General features: G+C 44.2%; 1 pseudogene; it reads right to left on the bottom strand.

Annotated features, from left to right (window-relative positions):
• Positions 1 to 9982: 9982 nt before the first annotated feature.
• Positions 9983 to 10216, bottom strand: part of LOC102013349 — a 1657-nt pseudogene continuing 1423 nt past the window's right edge.

Here is a 10216-nt window from a genome sequence, read left to right as displayed (position 1 = left end):
TTGTTGTCCTATATTCTTGGGGCTTGGGATGTGAACCAGGGTCATCCACCAGGCAAGAAATCAGGGAGGACCAAGATGGCCATGGTGTGTCAAGTTGAAACTCCTATTAAGTGACCACCACCTCAGTCCCCAGAACTCAGGGGCCAACTCAGGAGGCCACTTGGGCAGAGCTCTGTGACCAGCTCCAGGAACTACTGGCCATATCTTAGTCTCAGGCTGTTTGGAGGGATGTGCACTTTGAGAAAGAGTCCAGCCTGCGGGATCCTCAAAGGGCCAGGAGCTATGTTCCCAGGGCAGCGCCCAGGGCTTAACCACACTGCTGCCCTGCACACACATGCACATGGCTCTCCTCCTGAAAAGGAAGCTGCTCTCCCCAGTGGTGATGGGGTATCAGGTATGCATGTGTATGATTGTGTCTGTGCACATGTATTGTGTGAATGTGAGCATGTGTGCACATATGTGTATATGCACAGACCTGTGGGTATTTCCCAGCTGGAGCAGATTCAGCCCTTGCTGAGGTTCAGGCAGATTCTTGGAGATGACAGAGGGTTACCTGGGGTGAGGAAGGAAGTGGGCCCTTGGGAATCCTGGTCTGTGGTAGGTCTCACCTGGGTGCCAGCCATCCAGCCCTGCACAAAGAGAAAGAATCCCTGGAAAACGCCCCCTACTCCCTTTACTCCTGCCCAGGGTGACCCAGCATCCCTGAGATTTGTACTTTAGGGACAACCTGTTCCTCTCACCCATCCCCAGGCCCAGTCCACCCTGCTCCAAGCTGTCTGCTCAGGCCCAGAGACAGGGCGGCTCTATGTAGGTACAAGAAGAAAAAGAGTAGCTGGAATCCAGGAGACCCAGGAGCAAGGAAGGGTGAGGTAGGAACAGCTGCTCAGGCAAGGGTCTGGTTGTTAGTGATCCCTGTCTGGCTGAGACACAGAGAAGTTGGCTCTGCACACAACGGCTGTGTGGAAGGCTAGGGTATAAGACATGCCCAGCCTCTGCCCTGCTGCCTGAAGCAGGTATCCCGAATGGCCCAAGTGAGTAGAGATGACCCCACAAAGCAGAGCCCACTGAACAGGAGGGCGAGGATTAGCCTCTCCCCGTGACCTGCCTCCAGGTAGGAGGTCTTGGCCCAGTGAGTTCCAAGATGGCTAGCGAGAATCTATGACCTGCACAGAGCCAGGGACCCAGGTTCAGCTTGGCAAAGGCAGGTTTCAGTGAAATCAAGTGTGCAGCCACATAAACCGGGCCTTTGTGTGTGGGAAAGACTTGAGAAGCTGCCACACTGTGTCTGTGTTGGAGACTCCCCAACGAGCGGGGGGGCTGTGATGAGGTAAAAATGTTCCCCGAGAAGGCCTGTCTAAATACTAACTATGCCTACCCCACACCTTATATGGAAATGTAATCAAGTTAAAGGTTATGGTGGCCCTAAATCCAGTGACAAGGATCCTTTTAAGAGAAACTAGGGGGAACCCCACCCTCAGCCCACACAATGTGTCAACCGCATATCACTGCACCATGCCCTAGCCTGTTCCTTGAGGGTCTGTACCAACAGCACCATCATACAGCACCCTGGAGCCTCGCTTGAGGGGCAGTGACTTAGAGGGGTGCCAAGGACAGCTGGTCGAAATTTGGTTGATGCACATGAGGATAAATAACGTGTCCAGACAAAAAAACCTCTTACAGTTAATAAGGTAAGAAGACTTCCAGGAAAATGGCACAGTGGTAAGCAGCAGAGAAAGAGCCTGTCTGAGATTTGCTGTCCAGACACTGGAATATGGCAACACAAGGAAGAGAAGGAGGAGGAAGTGGGTCCCTTGGACCCAGGAAGGATCTGAAGAAAGAACTGAAGCCCCCAGGGAGAGCACAGAGAGAAACTTCAATGTATTTTTTTGGTTTTGGGTACCAGGAATTGAACTCAGGACCTTGCGCTTGCCAGGCAGGCACTTGTGCCACTGAGCTATATCCCTGGCCCAGAAACTTCAACGTAGAAGAAGGAGGTAATGGGTGACACTTTCTCCCTGAGTCAGGACTCACTGTGTGGGAGGACCAGTTCAAACCTTTGGACACACAAGAACTGGAGGCAACCCCAGAGGCCTCCACCAAGAGACACAGCAGTGGAAGTGAGCAGTGGACATGGAGGACTTCACTGGCTGGTGGGGAGTGCTGCTGGATCAGACATCCCACTAGAGAGGGCAGTTAGCTGGGAGGCATCTTGGAGAGGAGCCAACTGAGCTCAGAACTCAGAACAACTGCTGACTTCTTCAAGCAGCTCCCAGCTAAGTTCAAGCCCACAGAAGGTACACTCACTGCTGCAGGCTGAATGGGTCTGGTCCGAGCCTCATGGCCAGAAACTAGCCTGAACTTCAGGGGAAATAAAACTGCAGGCTCACTCAGATTATCACCACCTTACCATAAAGCTACTGCTGGTTTGCTGGGATAAATCAACATGGATCTGGACTATGTCTCCACACATTGTCTACCAGTGACAGCAGAGACAAACCTTAAAGTGGACATTTTTCTCTCTCCTCTTTTCTTGCTTTTTTGGGGGGGCGGGGGCCTTCATTGTTTGATCTTGTTTTTATCTGACTGTAAATGTGGTTTTTAGTTTTTTTTGTCATTGTTGTTCTGTTCTTCCTTTTATTTCTTCCTTCTCTCTTTTCCTCATGTCTTCTGCACGAGTTTCCCAAAGTTTGCATGATCTTCCTTTATCCGCCAACCTTGCTTCTTATCTCTTTCTCTTCTTGTAGTTCTCTAGTTTTCCCCTAACCACCTTAAAATTTTTTCCCTTGAAGGTAAAATTGGCACATTGAGGGCTTATTTATTGCATATAATTTTCTGGTTTGTTTTAGTTTTTTTATATAATCACAAATCTAGTTCATGCAGTTCAAGGTTGCAAATCAGTGGTTACCTCAATTTGTCATTTTCTAGGCTGTGTTTGATGCTATTGTTATGCTGATTATACCACTTTAGCCAAAGTGACACAATTAAGACTGAGGTTGCCCAAGGGTCATAGAAAATACTGTGGGCCAGTGACAAAGAAAATACTGTGGGCCAAGCAGGCAGCAACTTCTCATACAACAAATTGAAGAGGTAGGATCTTGCAACAGACTCAAGACCCAAAAAGTCAGCTATATCTGCAAGACACTTTTGAGAAGTAGCCATATCCTAAGGGTTCTAAATACTAGCAATAAAGCAACTCACCATAGGAAATCCACAAGCATTAACCCAGGAATTAAACTTTAAAAAATAGAAACTGAGAACAGTATGCCAGATGTAGTGGTGCATGCCTGTAATCCCTGCACTTGGGAGGCTGAGGCAGGAGGATTGCTGTAAGTTTGAGGCCAGCCTGAGCTACAAAGTGAGCTCATGGCCAGCCTGAACTGCATAGTGAAACTCTGTCTCAAAAAGACAAAGAAAGAAAAGAAGAAAGAAAATGAGAAGACTTTAAACAAGATGCAGCCTCAGACATTCAGTTCACCAAAGGCAAACCCAGGGGCAATGAGGTGGGACAATTCATAAGCCACCCACCTAGCCTCTCTGAAGTGGTAAGATAAAACAAATGAATGAGGCTCTACAAAAAACTAAATCAGAAATAATTTCTCAGATAACTAGAGTCAATTTTTGGGGGGATGGGTTTTGGTTTTTTTTTCAGGTACAGGGAATCAAACTCACGACCTCATGCTTGCCAGGCAAACACTGTGCCACTGAGCTAAATCCCCAGCCCTCAGATAACTAGAGATGGTGACCACAATGAAAACCATGCTTAGTGACTCTAGAGCAGATAAAGATTAAAAAATAAAGGAGTTTAGGAAAATGACAGAAATCATGAACACTCAACATAGGAAAGAAATGGAATCCATAAAACAGATTCAAGCAGATATCCAGGAGAATAAAAATTCTATTGAAAATATCCTCATCAGAATAAACCAATGTGAGGACAGAATCTCAGACACAGAAGACAGGCTTGCAGTTAGTGATCCTAAAAAGAAAGATTTCTTAAAAATATCAAGGGACCATGAGAAATCAATCCAGCAGCTGCAGCATGATGCAAAGAAGAATAACATAAGGCTGACTGGCATCAATGAAAAAGCAGGAGATAGCACAAACGATATTAAAAAAAAAAAACCTGTTCACAGACATCATGGCAGAATACTTCCCTGGAAGGGAAAAAGAATTTGACATGAAGTAAATGAGACATATAGAACTCCAATTAGCCATGATAAAAAACCTACACCAAAGCATATAATAGTCAAGATTCCAGAAATTCAACACAAGAATAGAATATTAAAAGCCATTATAGAAAAGCAGCAAATCACCTATAAAGGAAAGGCCATCGCAATCACAGCTGGATTCTCAACACAAACCCTCAAGTCAAGGAGAGTTTGAAGAATTTCAAGCCCTAAAAGAAAACAACCTCCAACATAGACTTATGTATCTCATAAAAAGATCTTCCAAATTGAGAGACATAAGATACTCCCATGACAAAAAATATCTGAGGAAATTCATGAACACCAAGCCAGCACTCCAAAATGTTCCAAAGGATGTTCTAGAAAGAGATAACAAGGACTACAACTCCATGAATCCCAGCAGAAGGAATCCACCAGTCAAGACAAACAATTAATCAGAGGGGAAAAAGGAGGAGGAGCCAACAACAGGAAAATAACATGACAAAGATAAGTCAATACATATCAGTTATAACCATCACTGTTAACGGTCTCAATTCACTAATCAAAAGAAACAGACTGGCAGAATGGATCAAGAAGCAAGATCTAACAATATACTGCATACAAGAGACATTTAATTCAAAAATAAATGCATAGACTGAAAGTCAAAGGATGGAAAAACAACCCTCCATGTGACAGGAACCCAGAAAAAAAGTAGGGGTAGCTATTCTATTTGCAGACAAAGTGGATTTTAAACCAAGACTGATTAAGTGAGACAAAGAAGTCACTACATCCTTGTAAAGGGAACAATCCAAGAGGAAGAAATACCAATCATAAATATATATGCAACAAATACCAATGCACCCAACTATATAAAACAAACTAACAAGCATGAAAAATCAAATAAACATTAATACAATTGTATTGGGGGACCTCAGTACTCTACTGTCAAGAACAGACAGGCCAACTAGACAAAGAGAAACTAGAGGTAGACTGAAAGCTGGAGAGGTGAGTAGACCAGGGAAGAACTGAGATGGAGACAGTGATGCAGGCACAAGGAAGGATTCTAGGGTGGCCACAGTATCAGAAACTAGGAGGCAAGCAGGACCCTGGGAGGGACATCTCCACCAAGACCTGGATTTTAGACTCTTGCCTCCAGGGTAGTGACAGAATAAGATTCTGCCCCAGTTTGTGGCACATAGTTGTGGCAGCCCAGGAAACTAACACAGGTGGGCAGATGCAGGAGTGTAAGGAAATCAGAAATACTCATGGGATTTAAACTAAGGATTGGTTTAAAGAGGTATGTTCATTGTTGCAGCTGGATTTCTAGTTAAATGAAGCCTGAGGTCTTGTGGAAGGCAGAAGGCAGCAGCACAGAGCCGAAGGGCTCTGAGGTAAGTCTCAGATCCTAACTGTGTTTTTTCAGGGTCCAGGCTCCACCTATGGAACAGTCAGCACTTCTTTCCAGAATGCAGGGACATGGCAGAGAAGGGCAGAGGGGCAGAGGGGCATGTTGGTGACAGAGAGATTGTAACAATCTTGGAGAGCAGAGGCAGGTAGAGAAAGAGGTGGCAAATGCCTGCATGCTCAAAGACAACCTCTCAGAACCTGCAAAAGTACCTGGAAAGAGAGGAGAGCACACAGCCAGGATTGAGGCAAGAGGCAGAAGAGGATGGGGTCTTAGGTCCTGAGGGGTTGTTCGTTGAGAACATAGTGCTCCATGTAGCCAGACGAGGAGGTTGTGGGCTCTGAATGAGGGTCTATCCACTAGGGAGACAATGATTATCCAGGCTAGATAGAGAGGAACCATGGTACAGGATTTCTCTTGGAGGTTTATGAAGTGTTCAGAAACTAGCTAGTGGTGATGGTCATACTTGTGAATGTGTGAAACCTACCAAAGTGTGCCTGGACAAGAGTGAATATCACGGTGTACAAATTATGACTCATAAAAAGGTTTGGGATTGTTGCTTATAGAGGATGAGTGGTTGGGTGTAGGGGGTTTCCTGTAGAATCCTTTCCTTATTTCTATATCTTCAAAGGTTTTCATGATAAAACATTGGGGGGAATTGAGTAAGGAACACAGCTAGGTGTCTGTTGGTGTCTTGGTTATTTTTCCCTCTCCTTGCTGAGACAAAATACCCGATGCCCAAAATTAAGGAAGGAAAGATTTATTTAGCTCACAGTTTGTAGAGGTTTCAGTCCATATCAGATGGCTCCAAGGCAGGATGGCATGGCAGAGGGCAACACTTCTGGGGGGCAGAAGACAGCAAAAGCAACAGTGGGGGGAGCAAGCCTCTTTTCCTCCCTTACTATATTGTAAGCAAGCTACCCGCCCACATCATCTCTGTTCCCTCCTCATGCACAGGCTCAGGATGTTTACAAAGTGAGGACCCTGGCCCCCTATTGAGTCACTCAGTTAACCTTCTAAACTGCTCAAGTTGACACAATGTATCAACCATTACAGTAGGGTAGACAACTTTTTTTCCCCTAGGTCCTTGGAGCTCCTTGCTGGGTTTGCCTGATCTGTGCTACTAGGCTGGGCTCAGGCAAAATTAACTGGCTGTCTGGGCAACAAGGAACCTAAGAGCAGGAATTGAGTTTGTTAAATATTGAAAATTCAGAGTGGGTGGAAACCGAACCCCTAGGGACTACACCAGAACCATACTGCCCTGCCAGCTTGCAGAGGGGCTGCCACCAGTCAGGGTTCAGACTGAGTGTGTGCATACATGCATGTGTGTGGGGGTAAAGCATGTGTATGAGTGTGTGTGCGTGTGTGTGTGAGTTACAGCTGGTACACAGCTTCCTGCTCAGCAGTCTCAGCCATGCCTTGGCCACCTCCTCTCCCACCAGGGGTCCCAAAGGTCAGCAAGGGCACCCCCTTGCCAGTGGCCACATAGAAGCACAGGAAGATGCCATGCCTCAGTCAAACCCCAAACTTTATAGCTTGATGGGCCCTAATTCTCTGGACCCCTGAATGTAAGGGAACCTGGGAAGCAATTTTGACCCTCCTGCTATTCAGGTTAAAGAGCATCCTTGGCTAGCTGATCTTCAGCTGTCACAAGAAGTTGTTGAATACCTGTTTCTGTATATTCTGGGAACTTCATTGTCTCCTCTCATCTGGAGCTTATCCCCACGGGGTCTTCATCATTTAATTTTAGGTGGGGTTTTTGTCTTTTTGAGACAAGGTCTTGCTATGCAGTTTAGGCTAGCCTTGAGCTCACTTTGTAGCCCAGTTTGGTCTAAAACTCACAAGGATCCTCCTGCCTCAGCCTCCCAACTGCTGGGATTGCAGGCATGCACCACCACGCCAGCTTTTTTTTTTTTTTTTTTTTTTTTTTTTTTTTTTTTTTTTTTTTGTCTTTTTGAATAGTTTTAGGTTTAAGTGTAGTTAAAACACCAATCTTTTCCCTTATCACATTTAGGGTTTACGTTCTCCTTAAGAACATAATCTTGGGCTAGGGGTGCAGCTCAGTGGTAGAGTCCTTGTCTAGCACACATGAGGCCCTAGTTCCATTCACAGACAAGAAAAATCTTGCCTACTTGAGGACTTGGAGATTTTTCATAATATTCTCCTATAAATATGACCAAGTTTTTCTTTCTCTTGGTAAGGTACCTGGAATATAGATGGAATTTATGGATTTGTGAGGTTTGTGATCCACTTTTGCTTTTTCCATTCAGCTACACATGCAGCCTTTCCTGTTTGTAATGTCCCCTCAGAGATGGAACGTATTCTCATGCAGACCTGGAATTGTTCCGAAGGCCCCTCCTGAGCTACTGGGGTATTTTCCAGTCCCTGAACCAGGATCACAATGAACTACACTTCTGAGAGGCAAGGCTCCCTTCCTGGGTATTTTTCCTCCTGATGATCTTGCTGGCCCTTTGCCTTCAGAGAGAATAATACTGAGCCTGTGTTTTTCACTTTAATCAGAGAGAATTGCTGCATTTCCTTCCCTTCCACCACAGACATGAAAGAGAAAACAGGTCAGTGACTCCAGATTTCCTGGCAGCATGAAAACTTATTAGAGAGATGACTTCCCTGCTGCAGAGGTTGGAACACTCCACCCCGAGGAGAAAATGTTGATTTTCATAAATCAGCAGATAAACTTCATTTCTGATGATAAATATTATTTATATCTCTGAGTGAACAAAATTGGAACAAATATTGGAATAAATGAAATTTTTTTGTCTTTTTGACACAGGGTCTTGCTATGCAGTTCAGGCTGGACTTGAGCTCACTTTGTAGCCCAGGCTGGTCTCTAACTCGCAAAGATCCTCCTGCCTCAGCCTCCCGAGTGCTTGGATTACAGGAGTGTGCCACCACACCCAGCTCATCAAATGCAATTATTGGCATAATTTTAATGAGATTCACATAACCTAGAGATTAGAGTTGACAGCTTCTGTAATTAGAATGTATATACCCAGATGCTTTGAGCTGTCAGTTCATTAACCCCTAAGGGGACTTATTTTTTACAAGCAACTGTGCACATATAAACTTTCAAAAGAATTTTATTCTTTAGCTCTTGACCAAAACATCTTTTTGTCCAGAAATCACCTCAGTTTTCTTCATCTGCAAGTGAGATGCTACAAAGAAAACTCTTTGAGAGCTAGGCATGGTAGCACACACACCTGTAATCCTAGCTAGTTGGTAAGCTGAGATAGGAAAACCACAATTTTAAGCCCAGCCAGGGCAATTTAGTGACTTAGCACATTCTTGTCTCAAAATAAAAAATAGGGCTAGGTGCGGTGCCACATGCCTTTAATCTCAGCATTTGGCAGGCTGAGACAGGAGGATCACTGTGCATTCAAGTTGAGCCTGAACTCTGGTACATAGCAAGACCCTGTCAATCAATCAATCAATAAATAAAGGCTGGGGAAGTAGCTCACCGGACCCCCGGTTCAATCCCAACACTGAAAAAAAAGGGAAATATGTTGAGAAAAACAAAAACAATCAGCAAAGAAATATGGAACAGGAGCAGTCTAACACTGAATTCTCAAAGTTTTTGTGCCAATAAACTAAATTTTACCCAGGGGTTTTCTTGTCAAATAATATTGCGACTTGTAACATAGGATTAACTCTCTTTTGAGCCACAGTTTGATGGTAAATTTCCACCTCCACAAATCTGTGGTAAAAAAAAAAAAAAAAAAAAACCTAAAAACTAAATTGTTATCCTTCCAGAAAACTCTTTCCCTTGTTCATCTGAGGTTACTGTGCACCTGTGCAGTGATCTCGTCTCTCCTTTCTAAATTCACAGCCTTTACTTTCCACCTGGCCCGCTCCCTGGGTGGCCTTCCCCAAGCCAACAGAGGGAGGTGACCCTATTAGTCCCTCCTTCTGATGGGCTTCCAGCCCCAGCATTCTGCCAGTTAAGTGGTAAGCAGGACACTTGCTGTGGGTTTTGGCGAGATTCCCCCATATTTCTCAAGAGTTTTGTCACGACTGGTGGTTAAATTGATCAACTAAAAGAATCAGATTATTTTTCCTTATCTGTTGAAATCATCCTGTGGTTGTTCATCTCTATTCTGTTGACACAGTAAATTCTCCTACAGTTTTCCCAGTGTTACGCACTCCCATTTCAGCCAGATGTGGTGGTATGCACCTGGAATCGCAACACTTGGTAGGCTGAAGCAGGAAGATTCTGAACATGAACCCAGCCTGGACTATGTAGTGCAAATCTATCTCAAAAGAAAGTCTATTTCATCCAGTGGCAGATTTGGTTTTTTTTGTTTTCTTTAATAAAAACAACTCTACATTTATTGGCCTCCAATAAAAACATAGGGTAGCCAAAACACTATGAACAAGTGTTTTACAAATACTCCCAGGGCTTTTTTTTTTTTACATATTATCATAATTGCCATCGCCTCACTTCACTGCTGTCTTAATTAGTTGATCATTTCTAGTTGGAGACACTTTGTAGCAGAGTAATATTATCTCCTTTCAGCATGATCCAACCCTTGTTTTTTTGACTTTGTTTTAGAATGAATTTCTTCTGCATCATCTAATACAAGGTTCATATACTCATTTTTTAAATTTTTTTTATTTTAAAGAGTAAAAGAAG

Source organism: Chinchilla lanigera, unplaced genomic scaffold (genome assembly GCF_000276665.1).
Source record: "Chinchilla lanigera isolate Chin_1 unplaced genomic scaffold, ChiLan1.0 scaffold00041, whole genome shotgun sequence".
Taxonomy (NCBI): Eukaryota; Metazoa; Chordata; class Mammalia; order Rodentia; family Chinchillidae; genus Chinchilla; species Chinchilla lanigera.
This window is presented reverse-complemented; position numbering and strand designations above follow the sequence as displayed.